Genomic DNA, 15,052 nt, shown 5'->3' on the forward strand with positions numbered 1-15,052 from the left:
TTTTCCTTTCTCCATCAGGACTTCCAGAACCAGATTCCGATAAACGACGAGGTTGTTTGGTTTGAGTAGTTTCCATGTCCTTTGGTGGCGACCTGGGTGAACGTGATCGCGTTGGTGATGGCGGCGGTGAAGGAGTCATCGCGTAACTTCCAGAAACTTCTTGATATGTAGACGTAAGACTGTCGACGTGTAGAGATTCCGGTCCGATCATATACTGTAGACTGAGGTGACCCAGCAAATGTTGGACCCAGCCAAAAGGAAACTATTGACGTTCTTCGACGACATATGTGAAACAATGCTGAAATTTAATGAACTCGAACAGGCAGAAATTAATCGGGAAATTTTCAACATTGTTAACAACAAGGAATTAGAAATTCTTCGAAAGGAAGCAATGCAGAGAAACAGCAATATAGTGGGATATAATTTAGCTAATATGAATACTGGAAACAGGACCCATCACGTTTCCGCACATGGCAATCTCCCTCATCTCAGCTTGTATGATCCTGGCACAAGTACTCCAGCCATAATACCGAGTCAAGAAACTCATTACCAGTAGCCTAGCATGAACGACAGAATATAACATTAACATTTTATTTTTTTACTAGTGTCATTTAATAACAGAGCATATGTATCATGTATTGTGCTGAAAATACAGTGAATAAAATACAATGAAGCAAACTGTACACGTACGTCTTTGTGTTATCAGTTATTAATCACACCTTCCTTCCATCATAATATCCCTTGTCTAGGGACCTAATTTGTCATTAGTAGTATAATAGGCGGGTTCTGCCGCCACCACCACCACCGGCTCCCAGAGGCCTCTTCCACCACCACCACCACAGCCAGAGGCCTCTTCCAGTGCTGCCAACTTAACCTAACTAGCGCGAAATTTGAATTGGTAAACAAAGCCACGTGCATTTTTTGACAGCCACGTGCTTTTTGACAGACAACAACGCATCGCTAACCTCAGTGCTGCCATCTTGACGGGCTTAAACCTCAGTGGTACCAACTTAACCTAACTAGCGCGAGATTTGAATTTGTAAACAAAGCCACGTGCTTTTTGACAGCTGTCATCCGCTATCTTTAATCAAGAGAGCACCGTGCTGCCGTCTTTGTGGTGGCGGATAACTTGGAAAATTCTTTTTTGACAAGCAGCCATCTTTAATCCAGAGAGAACAGTGCTGCCCTCTGGTGGCAGGCAATTCCACTTGACAGCAGCCATCTTTAATCCAGAGAGCACCGTGCTGCCCTCTTTGTGGTGGCGGTGAATTCCACGTGCTTTACAAACTCACGGCTTTTTTCTGGCAGCTGTCATCCACCATCTTTCATCAAGAGAGCGCAGTGCCGCACTCTATGTGGTGGTGACAAATTTTACATTCGCCATCTTTAATCTACAGAGCGCCGCGCTGCACTCTGTGGTGGCGGACAATTTGAAAAGCTGCCAAGAGAGCATCGTGTTGGCATCATTATTCTTTGACATGTGGTGGTGGCAAATTCCACATCCGCCATCTGAGAGCACCGTGCTGCGCTCTTGACCGTAGTAGCGGACAATTTAAAAAGAAGCGATTAAGAATATAATTGAACACTGTACTCGATACAACATATGATCAGAACATCGATTTGTTCTAAGAGAAAACAAGAGTACAGTTCTGAACGGCTTGCCTAAGATAGCGATTGTTATAACCTCCTTTTCCTACTCTGTTAAGGCATAGCTTTATCGTACATACAACGCGATCTTACACATAAGACAGCACGCATATCGCGTACCTGCAAGTTTAGACTTGAACACATACTACCGTTCAAAAACATATATACATACTAGAGTTCGATGTTGTTGAACACTGCATTGTAAGACTAGAATCAAACACTGTTTAGAAAAAGAAAAAAATTCTCTTCTCAACATTCTTACCGAACTAGACAATAACATACGAATCTGCTCAACACCTTTTTTCTTGCTTTTCTTCTTTGAGTAATAAACAGAACTCTATCTTGCAAATAAGGAGAGGGAAGAAGGTAATACCTAATCTAAAATAAAAGAATATGCTAATTCTACATTATTTATTTACATCTTGTATGTACAAGTTTTATCTCGAATCATTTTACCGTAGTGATGTTTGCGTACTTCTCCTATCCTCGACGCAATTCTTGAATGTACAAGTTTAAACTTGCTGTACTACACTCTTAGCGTACTTCTTAATATCTTTATACAATATGTACAGTGAATTGTGATGTAAGACAGCTTAACGTATATATTTTACAAAGTACACACCTCTAGCATAATGTTTTTCACACACACACACACGCACACACACACACACATGCATCCGCTTTATGTAAAGTAGTACCTATCAATACTACTATGCCCCCAGGCTAGAGTGTCGGTAGAATTTGGAATGACAAACCGTTTGCAATCAACATTATTAAGGGCTACCTTACTAATTAAATGAGTGTACAACTGGTGCTTCTTGCTTCTAATGACAGACATTTGCTTATGCAAAATAGGTGGATTACTTTTAATGCAATTGTTATAGTTTTCAAAACTTACCTGATTCTGAACGACATTCTTTTTAATCCCCTTCAATCTCTTTATTTGTAGTTCATTTAAGAGTTTTATGCAATATGACTTGGATTTAGTACCTACAAATGAATCGATAATATTTCCAGCACATTCATCTTTCATTTTACCTAGAACCTTTTTGTTCACTAGCGGTAGATGATATTGATTATTTGCAGGATAGTTACTAGTATCAAACCTACCCAAGTCTGGCTTTATATCATTGTAATAGTCATCAGTTTTGATTTGATAAATAAACGAATCGGTATCTGTGTAGAGCAATTGCGCATTATGCGCGTACTTCTTCATCATATAATCGTAATGGAATTCATACATGAGTGTTTTAGCCAATTCAAGTACTGCAAAGCCGACGTAGGTAGGTTTGTCATACTTAACCTTAACACGATTCATCTGTATAATAACTAAATTCTCATGTATGATAGTGCAGCTGTGGAAATTTGGTTTACTTATTAAATAGTTAGCACCATACCTTTTCTTAATATTTTCCCAGTTTGTAATCAATTTTACATCAACGCGTTTGTCAACATTTTCCATAGTCTTACCAAACACACTGTTATTCATGAGCTTGTAGAAATCCTTTTCAAACTCGTTAACCGCATTCGTTCTTAAATTATTGTTCAGATCGATATATGGCTTTAGCCACGGTGACTGATTAAATTCTAGTACGCGATGAATTTTGGATAACTTCAAACCATGCTGCAAACACTGTTTTACGTTTCGGTAATGAATGATATACTTAGATTTATCACACAAATTAGCAATTAGCATTTTCGTCGTTGATGCGATGTACGGGGACTTCATATTTTCAGGGCAGAACGGTAAGTCATTATGAGAAGTGTGTAACTCTTTAGGATACTGTAAGTCAACTTCGAGGAAATAGCCTTTATCAGCTTCATCGCCTAGGGCGTGCAGCTGTAAAGCATCAATTTCGCACTGCGTTAGCCAGCGGAAACCACTCACCGGTAGATGCTGACTCATTGCCCACCCATACTGATTGTTAGCATTGAGATAAACAATATACTGAGATTCCTGACTAGAATAGAAACTCGGCATGTACTTATTATTTGCCATAGAATACCGCCCACTACACTGACTTAGACCGCCTCGAATAGACGATTTTATAAAGTGCACCATATCAATATCGGTTAGCAGTTCCAAATTCACCTGCGTGTATTTTAACATGGCATCCCAACTTAACCCAGGCGCAGTAAAATACTGACATGGGTCAAGGCTGTAGGTTTTCTTGCAAACACAGCGAAAATTTTCAAAAACATCAGCTAACAAAAGTACATCCGTCTTTAAATATAAGTCGGAGTATTCACCACCCAGCGTTTGAATGTGGAACTGCTCCCAGATATGTTGTGCATGTAAATAGTCATCATCACTGATATCAGCTGAATTCAGCGAGCTGTAAAAGGATTGTTTCGATGTTAAGGCACGTTCTTCGAGGCGTTCTAAGCAGTCAAGATATTCATAACAAAAACACCCTTACGCCGAAGTAAATTAAACTGCGCTTCTTCAGGAAAAACGCGTCGAATTTCCGTAAATTGTTCTGGCTGTAAATGACTACAAAGTTTATCGAGGTTACTCGCTATAAAGCGAAACGAGTCAAGGAATTTCAGTTTTATAGAATGCTCCGCATCTACTTTTACAGACTTTGCAAACGCAATGTACCGCTCTTTATTCTGAGGGATTATATCTACTTTTTCATCTGAAGCTCCAAATTGTGAAATGATGAAATGTGAGTCGTAACCAGATAAGTTATGAAAAATTACAGGAATAAATTTAGGAACTCTGTACTTAAGATTACAGCTATTATGAGCGGCACATCTGTAGAAACCAGTTAAATGATCATGATCAACGACTTTAAGGTCATTATCGGAAAATTCCCCGTCACAAATGCCACATTCTGTAGCACGTTCATGATCATTTAACTGAATTTCGGTGAGTGGCTTCATAGGAATATTACTATTTAGAATACGACCAAGACGAACTGCATCACTTTCAAGTCTTTCTAAAAATACTTTAGCAGCATCAGGTCCTCGATACAGCTCTAACTTGTTAAGCGTACTATCATAAATACACTTGATGTAATACGCGAAGCTATACGGGACATGCATGTGCGTAGTATTAGTGAAAGAGTTGTCAGGATTAGGTGAGCATGTGTTGCATGGCGTGAGGATGGCTTCAATGTCTGCATAAATCACGAAAGGTACCCATATCTGCTTGTCATAATTTGTAAATTTTAAAACATTATTGCCTGTAGTAGGTATCTCTGTACGTACATGATTGCAGTCATTCTTGGAATGCTTCGTTAACTGATCTTCAGTTCTAAAATACTGCAAGCATCCATCACATAGCCACTTTTTACACCTATCTTTTGACAACTGACTACCGACAAGTCTACTAAGATTTTTCATCCAGCAAAAGTGGCTCTTCTCACTGTTTTCGATATAGAGTAAGTTAACATGAGTACTCTTCTTATGACATGTATAATACAGAGGACCTACTACAGACTTTTTCTCTACACTATACACATTAATGCTAATGTTATTTAGTTCCTCAAAGCGCTTAATATCCTTTAACTGCACAGGAAATTCTATACTATCGATATTCAGTTGCGTTGAATAGTGTGGATACGATGATGTTCTATTCGCTACATTCGATTTAGCAAGATTTAAAGCCGACACCACCGCCCATGCAAAACATGCTTCGTCATTGTTTTGGATGTTTACAACAGCTTTTCTTTGCTGAATCCATGTCGGCAGCTCGATGTGAGAAGATCCTCGCATAGGATTGTACTTACTGATGTTAACTTCTAGATACATTATTTCAACTAAAGCCCACCCTGATTCCTTTTCCTGAAATTCCTCGCTCTTAGTTGAAATAATGTTCGAGACATTCCTAAGTACATCACCAAAATTAGTTGACTGACTTATGACGAAATTTTTCGTATTAAATGATTTAATGTCCGTTATTTCGGATTCATCCGTGCTTTTAATGTACAAGGCGAAAAGTTCAAAATTAACTTCAAATAAATTTTCATTGGACAAAGTTTTAGCGAGAAGCTGTTGTACATCCGGTTGAACACAATTTAAAAAGTTTGAAGTGCTCTGAAACTTTTGACTGGTGCGAATTCTACAACTAAAAATCCTGCTTTTAAATGCAGTATTAATTTCCTCGATGTTTGCATTACAGCCACTTCTACTAGCATTATTTTTATGCTCATTACTGCGTAAGTGCCCCTGAAAATGTGAAGAAGGTACATCAGTGTTACAGTGTTCGCAGTAAATAGTTTGAAGTTCATTTTTCCTAGGTTTTTTACTACTAGTACTTTCTACAGCTACATCAGTAGCTGCACGCTTTTTCCCTACTACCTGAGGGCAAGTAGATATTTGATGTACCTCTGCTAAGTGAGCCTGGTATTGCTCTACATTAGCGAAGTACAGCCCGCAAACATCACATAAAGCGGATGTTATGCTAGGGTGTTTTGATTTAACATGACGCGTAAGGGCATCTACCCTCGTAAAGGTCGCCTCACACTGCTCGCAGGAGAACGTAGTAGATGCCTTACTATGTTTTATTTTTAAATGACGTGTGAAGTCATCTCGTCTTGTAAAAGTTACATCACACTGCGAGCAGTGAAATATGTTGACTTCAAGTCCTGAAAAAAGAACAACCATTTATGAATAGAGATTAGCCTAAAGTTGCAACGTGCGGAAGAAAACCAAGTTTTAACTTATAGAAGTCAGACATTGTCGTAAATTTAAAAAGCAGGCGGAGAGACATAAATGTTTTATACCTAACAAAGCAGAAGCACTTTTGTTCTTAAAACTATAGTAACTTATTGTCCTTTCCTCGAGTCGCAATGAAAAAACAAAAATTTAATTAATAACGATCAACCAGCATGAAAGATTGAAGAGAACAACTATTTATGAATGGAGATTAGCCTAAAGTTGCAACGTGCGGAAGAAACAAAGTTTCAACCTATAGAGGTCAGACATTGTTGTAAGTTTTTAAAAGCAAACAGAAAGAGATAAATGTTCTATACCTAACAAAGTCGAAGCACTCTTGTTGTTAAAAATATAGTAACTCAATATCCTTTCCTCGAGTCGCAAAGAAAAAATACAAAAATTTAATTACTAACGATTAACCAGCATTTAGGATTAAAGAGAACAACTATTCATCAATAGAGATTAGACTAAATTTGCGATGCTCGGAAGAAACCAAGTTTCAACGTATGGAGGTCGGACATTGCTGAAAGTTTGAAATTATAAGATTAACCTCTTCTACAGCATGCTGATTGAAGAGAATAACTATTTATCATTAGACTAAAGTTACGATGTTCGGAAGAAACCAAGTTTCAACGTATGGAGGTCGGACATAGCTGTGAGTTTGAAATTATAAGATTAACCTCGTCTATAGCATGAGGATTGAAGAGAATGACTATTTATCATTAGACTAAAGTTACGATGTTCGGAAGAAACCAAGTTTCAACCTATTGAGGTCGGACATAGCTGTGAGTTTGAAATTATCAGATTAACCTCTTCTACAGCATGTGGATTGAAGAGAATAACTATTTATCAATAGACTAAAGTTGCTATGTTCGGAAGAAACCAAGTTTCAACCTATTGAGGTCAGACATTGCTGAAAGTTTGAAATTATAAGATTAACCTCTTCTACAGCATGCTGATTGAAGAGAATAACTATTTATCGTTAGACTAAAGTTACGATGTTCGGAAGAAACCAAGTTTCAACCTATTGAGGTTGGACATTGCTGAAAGTTTGAAATTATAAGATTAACCTCTTCTACAGCATGCTGATTGAAGAGAATAACTATTTATCGTTAGACTAAAGTTACGATGTTCGGAAGAAACCAAGTTTCAACGTATGGAGTTCAGACATAGCTGTGAGTTTGAAATTATAAGATTAACCTCGTCTATAGCATGAGGATTGAAGAGAATGACTATTTATCATTAGACTAAAGTTACGATGTTCGGAAGAAACCAAGTTTCAACGTATGGCGGTCGGACATAGCTGTGAGTTTGAAATTATCAGATTAACCTCTTCTACAGCATGTGGATTGAAGAGAATAACTATTTATCAATAGACTGAAGTTGCTATGTTCGGAAGAAACCAAGTTTCAACCTATTGAGGTCAGACATTGCTGAAAGTTTGAAATTATAAGATTAACCTCTTCTACAGCATGCTGATTGAAGAGAATAACTATTTATCATTAGACTAAAGTTACGATGTTCGGAAGAAACCAAGTTTCAACCTATTGAGGTTGGACATTGCTGAAAGTTTGAAATTATAAGATTAACCTCTTCTACAGCATGCTGATTGAAGAGAATAACTATTTATCATTAGACTAAAGTTACGATGTTCGGAAGAAACCAAGTTTCAACGTATGGAGGTCGGACATAGCTGTGAGTTTGAAATTATAAGATTAACCTCGTCTATAGCATGAGGATTGAAGAGAATAACTATTTATCATTAGACTAAAGTTACGACGTTCGGAAGAAACCAAGTTTCAACCTATAGAGGTCGGACATAGCTGTGAGTTTGAAATTATCAGATTAACCTCTTCTACAGCATGTGGATTGAAGAGAATAACTATTTATCAATAGACTAAAGTTGCTATGTTCGGAAGAAACCAAGTTTCAACCTATTGAGGTCGGACATTGCTTAAAGTTTGAGATTATAAGATTAACCTCTTCTACAGCATGCTGATTGAAGAGAATAACTATTTATCATTAGACTAAAGTTACGATGTTCGGAAGAAACCAAGTTTCAACCTATAGAGGGCGGACAAGGCTGTGAGTTTGAAATTATAAGATTAACCTCTTCTGTAGCATGAGGATTGAAGAGAATAACTATTTATCATTAGACTAAAGTTACGATGTTTGGAAGAAACCAAGTTTCAACCTGTAGAGGTCAGACATACCTTAAAATCTTCGCGCTGCAAACTGTTACTCGGATGAATAAAATGCGTGCGTTCAAGCCTGAAACTCGAATGATAATATTCTGGTCGTACCTAAAAAAGAAGAAACATATATGAATGTAGTGTAGGGTACGTCAGCTAGCCTAGCTATCTTTACAACTCAAAGTTCGAAACATACCTTAAAAATGCACGTGCTGCAGACTGTTACTCGGATGAATAAAATGCGTACTTTCAAGCCTGTAACTCGAATGATAATATTCTGGTCGTACCTAAAAAGAAGAAACATATATGAATGTAGTGTAGGGTACGTCAGCTAGCCTAGCTATCTTTACAACTCAAAGTTCGAAACATACCTTAAAAATGCACGTGTTGCAGACTGTTACTCGGATGAATAAAATGCGTACTTTCAAGCCTGTAACTCGAATGATAATATTCTGGTCGTACCTAAAAAGAAGAAACATATATGAATGTAGTGTAGGGTACGTCAGCTAGCCTAGCTATCTTTACAACTCAAAGTTCGAAACATACCTTAAAAATGCACGTGTTGCAGACTGTTACTCGGATGAATAAAATGCGTACTTTCAAGCCTGTAACTCGAATGATAATATTCTGGTCGTACCTAAAAAGGAAGAAACATATATGAATGTAGTGTAGGGTACGTCAGCTAGCCTAGCTATCTTTACAACTCAAAGTTCGAAACATACCTTAAAAATGCACGTGCTGCAGAATATTACTCGGATGAATAAAATGCGTGCGTTCAAGCCTGAAACTCGAATGATAATATTCTGGTCGTACCTAAAAAGAAGAAACATATATGAATGTAGTGTAGGGTACATCAGCTAGCCTAGCTATCTTTACAACTCAAAGTTCAAAAACATACCCTAAAATGTACGTGCTGCAGACTGTTACTCGGATGAATAAAATGCGTACTTTCAAGCCTGTAACTCGAATGATAATATTCTAGTTGTACCTAAAAAGAAAAGAACAAACATATATGAATGTAATGTTTATTACCTAGCGTAGATGTTGCTTTGCAAACAGTAACTAACAGTTCAGGCTTACCTTAAGTTGAAGGCTGAAGAATAATATTCACAGCGGACAGTACTTAGACGGGAGATGTGCACGTAATAAACACATACAAAGAACTGTGAGCGCTTCACGCAGACTGCAGCGAGTAAATATGCTCCTTGTTACCAAGCGGATATCATGAATTGCAGACGTTTGCAGTACAGAAGGAACGAAATGTTTATGCAACAAGAGCTCTCCTGAGGGTCTTACGCTGTGTTCTGCAGGCTGACGTATTTAAGCCGGGATCGAACCTGCTGTTGATACCGAGGTGTCAGAATTTAAGAGTTCTGCAGTGGATCGAGCCTTGGAAAGTTAGCACGTGATTGCAATGTTCGAGGAAAAAACTAAGTTTCAACATATAGAGGTCAGACATATTTGTAAGTTTGAAATTACAAGATTAACATCTGCCATGTCTACACCTTCTAATCCTAGAGTGCTAAAAAACCAAAGCGCGAGTCAGCTAGCCTAGAGTTGCGATGTTTAGAAGAAACCAAGTTTTAACCTAGAGAGGATGGACATAGATGTGAGTTTCCTCTCCTACAGCATGCGGATTGAAGAGAACAACTATTCATCAATAGAGATTAGCTAAATGTTACGATGTTCGGAAGAAACCCAGTTTCGACCTATAGAAGTCGGACATGGTTGTAAGTTTGAAATTACAAGATTAACATCTACCATGTCTACACCTTCTAATCCTAGAGTGCTAAAAACCAAAGCGCGAGTCAGCTAGCCTAGAGTTGCGATGTTTAGAAGAAACCAAGTTTTAACCTATAGAGGACGGACATAGATGTGAGTTTCCTCTCCTACAGCATGCGGATTGAACTATTCATCAATAGAAATTAGCTAAATGTTACGATGTTCGGAAGAAACCCAGTTTCAACCTATAGAAGTCGGACATGGTTGTAAGTTTGAAATTATAAGATTAACCTCTACCATGTCTACACATTCTAATCCTAGAGTGCTAAAAAACCAAAGCGCGAGTCAGCTAGCCTAGAGTTGTGATGTTTAGAAGAAACCAAGTTTTAACCTATAGAGGACGGACATAGATGTGAGTTTCCTCTCCTACAGCATGCGGATTGAAGAGAACAACTATTCATCAATAGAAATTAGCTAAATGTTACGATGTTCGGAAGAAACCCAGTTTCAACCTATAGAAGTCGGACATGGTTGTAAGTTTGAAATTATAAGATTGGCCTCTTCTATAGCATGAGGATTGAAGAGCACAACTATTTATCAATAGACTAAAGTTGCAATGTTCGGAAGAAACCAAGGTTCAACCTACTGAGGTCGGACATTGTCGTGAGTTTTACTAAGCTAAGTCTACATCCACAGTACCCCATACCTGTTAGCAACAACACGAAACGCTGAGGTACCGAAATATACAAGTTCTACAAGCAGACGTATTTGTACTATGATTAAACGGGAAGGTTTGAGCTCAGCTCGAGAAGCTGCTAATAATTTTAATGCGAACTGTACGCGTGCAGCAGACTTCGTACTCTGCTGAGGCAAACGCATTCCAGGTAGGAGCTGGCTAGCCGGATGCAGCTTGCGCGCGCGTGTGTGTAGGCATGCTTCAAAAACACATCCCAGATATTTTTTCTCGTTCTAGAGTCTGCTTATTCTAAATCCAGTGCTAGTACATAGCTACTCGTAAGGCATAACACCTGAAATGCACTAGGAAGCAGCTAGCCGCTGCTCTCCTCCTGTTTTTACATGAGATTTTTAATTGTAAGAACCTATTTTACGGCCAGATGCCCTTCCTGACGCAAGAATCTGTTTTACGGCTGGTTGCCCTTCCTGACGCTGAAAGACCAGGATTTAGCCAGTTACCCTTCCTGATGTAACAAGACTAGGATTTATTTTTTTAGACTGCACTTGGCTAGAAATAGCCACACGAAATTATTATATAGAAAGAGAATTACCGGCTCCTACAGTTTGGTTTAGTGTGCTTGCCTCTCACCCGGCAGTCTCGGGTTCGATTCTCTTGGGATTAAAAACATGTTTTACAGCCGAGTACCCCCTCCTGACGCAAGAGTTTAAATCGCAAGAATCTGTTTCACGGCCGGTTGTCCTTCCTGACGCTGAAAGACCAGGATTTAGCCAGTTACCCTTCCTGATGTAACAAGACTAGGGTTTATTTTTAGACTGCACTTGGCTAGAAATAGCCACACGAAATTATTATATAGAAAGAGAATTGCCGACTCCTACGGTTTGGTTTAGTGTGCTTGCCTCTCACCCGGCAGTCTCGGGTTCGATTCTCTTAGAACGAAGGTGCACCCCAAACACATCATTCAATGTTCTGATCATATGTTGTATCGAGTAGAGTGTTCGATTATAATCTTAATCACTTATTTTGTAATATAATCTTCAAGTATTCGATAAAGCTATACCTTAACAGAGTAGGGAAAAGGAGGTTATAACAATCGCTATCTTACGCAAGCCGTTCAGAACTGTAGTCTTGTTTTCTTTTAGAACAAAGTTATTCCTTGACATGTTCTTTTTAAATTGTCCGCTACTACGGTCAAGAGCGCAGCACGGTGCTCTCAGATGGCGGATGTGGAATTTGCCACACCACATGTCAAAGAATAAAGATGCCAACACGATGCTCTCTTGGCAGCTTTTCAAATTGTCCGCCACCACAGAGTGCAGCGCGGCGCTCTGTAGATTAAAGATGGCGAATGTAGAATTTGTCACCACCACATAGAGTGCGGCACTGCGCTCTATTGATTAAAGATGGTGGATGACAGCTGCCAGAAAAAAGCACGTGAGTTTGTAAAGCACGTGGAATTTACCGCCACCACAAAGAGGGCAGCACGGTGCTCTCTGGATTAAAGATGGCTGCTGTCAAGTGGAATTGCCTGCCACCAGAGGGCAGCACTATTCTCTCTGGATTAAAGATGGCTGCTTGTCAAAAAAGAATTTTTCAAATTATCCACCACCACAAAGAGGGCAGCACGGTGCTCTCTTGGTTAAAGATGGTGGATGACAGCTGTCAAAAAGCACGTGGATTTGTTTAACGATTCAAATCTCGCGCTAGTGAGGTTAAGTTGGTAGCATTAAGGTTTAGGCCCATCAAGATGGCAGCACCGAGGTTAGCGATGCGTTGTTGTCTGTCAAAAAGCACGTGGCTGTCAAAAAGCACGTGGCTTTGTTTACAAATTCAAATCTTGCGCTAGTTAGGTTAAGTTGGTACCACTGAGGTTTAGGCCCGTCAAGATGGCAGCACTGAGGTTAGCGATGCGTTGTTGTCTGTCAAAAAGCACGTGGCTGTCAATAAACGCACGTGGCTTTGTTTACCAATTCAAATTTCGCGCTAGTTAGGTTAAGTTGGCAGCACTGGAAGAGGCCTCTGGCTGTGGTGGTGGTTGTGGAGGCCTCTGGGAGCCGGTGGTGGTGGTGGTGGCGGCAGAACCCGCCTATTATACTACTGGCATTCATGAAATATTCTCGAAACGTTTCCCTGACTCTTGTAGCCTCAAAACTTCCATGAACCCCAACATGTGGTAGCGCAGTAAACAATGATTGCTCAGAACGTATTCTGTTGTCTTTGTAATCGTTTACTACTGGCAGGTCACTGAGTAAATAGTTGTGTAATACACAGACTGCCAACACTACTTTTTCAGCATTTTCTGGGTGCATATGGAGTCTTCCATAGAGTACCCTATGTCTCTGGACAGCAATGCCAAAGGCATTCTCCACTACTCGTCGTGTTCTCGACTGCCGGAAATTATAATTCGCCTGCCTTTCATCACTGCGAGCTGTGGATCCGGGGTACGGACGCATCAGATACGTTTTCAGTGGGAAAGCTTCATCACCAAGTATTACATAAGGCACAACAGGTTCATTACAATTTGGCAACGGTTTAGGACCTGGTATATTTAACGTTTTGTTTTCCAAAGATCTTCCTAAAACTGATCTTGAGAATAGTCCTCCGTCACTGGACTTGCCATAACCTCCTACATCAACAGCAATGAATCTGTATTTGGCATCCACTAATGCCAAAAGAACGATAAAGTATGTTTATAGTTATAAAAGAGAGACCCGCTGCTTGGGGGCGCTTGAATAACAACGTGTTTTCCGTCTAAAGCTCCTATACAGTTCGGAAAACGCCACAGATCATAGAATTCTTCAGATATTTTCTTCCACATTTCCTCAGTAGGTTGGGGCATTTCTTGTGGAGACAAAATGTCCCAAATAGCCTCACATGTGGAGACTATTATAGAGTGAACAGCTGTCGGGGAAATTCTGTAACTGAAACTCATGGAGATCTGCGAATTTCCAGATGCGAGATACCTGGAAAATTTGTAAAAATTAATATTAATATCTACTCAGTGTACATTTCAATGTTAATTAACTGCATATATATGCGTATAATGCTAGTGGACATGCAAGTGCCAAATTTACACCAAACGTACACTGATGTACGATCAAAATACTTCAGTACCTATGAATATTATTTACCGTAATGTTAATGCTAGTCTCTCTTCTGCACTAATGGATTTCCTCCATTCTGAATTCTTTTTCGTGAGATGTGGTTTCAGTTGTTGAAGCAAATTGTCAAACTTGGAGTAACTCATTCGAAAATATTTTACGAATTTTTCTTGGTCATTTCGTAGCCGACCGAAAATTGTGTGAAACTCTCCTTCTTCTTCTCTCGTTGTAAACAATTTATGAACCCAGTATCGTTTCTTATTTTTCTTCTTCTTTTGTTGTAAAACAATGTACGCTGCACAGGCGATAACTACGTCTTCTTCGTTCGGATCCATGTCTCCAACCTGTGAGCACAGATACAATGAACAAGGACCACATGACCACAACACAGTCGTAGCACAGTCCTACATGTGAAAAGACACAGTAGGCGACACCGCCGTAGCACGGTCGAAGCACAGCCGAAGCACAGTCCTACATGTGAAAACAGGCCTTAAAAGGCACACGATGTTATAAAATATTAAAAAACGATAGTAAAAGTACACCGACGATGATAAGACACTTAATAATTCAAAAATCTTCGTCCTTCGCCGAATGACACCATTCCAAATGAGGGGGAGACACCACATAAAACGGCGTCGACATATGCAGGGAAAATATTCTTAATAGGTTCCGTTTTGTTTTTCATGATTAGCACAGCGGACGGCCGCTCGCATTAGACTGGTGAAAGGCTCAGAATGTCCGCCTGGACAGAGTCTACAAAGTTACTCTACTGCGGTATACAGTTTATACCGATTCTACATGCGTAAGAATTACGTTATGAAACCATCAATTTATTCATTGATTGGCAGTTAGTCCGCCTCTGTGGTGTAGTGGTTAGTGTGATTAGCTGCCACTCCCGGAGGCCCGGGTTTGATTCCCGGCTTTGCCATGACTTTTAAAAAGTGGTACGAGGGCTGTAACGGGGTCCACGGAACCTCTGGAGGTCAAGTGAGTAGAGGTGGGTTCGATTCCCACCTCCGTCATCCTCGAAGTGG

The 15,052-nt window shown here is 39.5% G+C and overlaps 1 pseudogene; it reads right to left on the bottom strand.

The window, feature by feature from the left end:
• Positions 1–6,197: 6,197 nt before the first annotated feature.
• LOC137497025 (uncharacterized) lies at positions 6,198–14,353 on the bottom strand (annotated as a pseudogene).
• Between the last annotated feature and the right edge of the window lie 699 nt (positions 14,354–15,052).

The sequence above is a fragment of the Anabrus simplex genome, chromosome 1, assembly GCF_040414725.1.
Source record: "Anabrus simplex isolate iqAnaSimp1 chromosome 1, ASM4041472v1, whole genome shotgun sequence".
Classification (NCBI taxonomy): domain Eukaryota; kingdom Metazoa; phylum Arthropoda; class Insecta; order Orthoptera; family Tettigoniidae; genus Anabrus; species Anabrus simplex.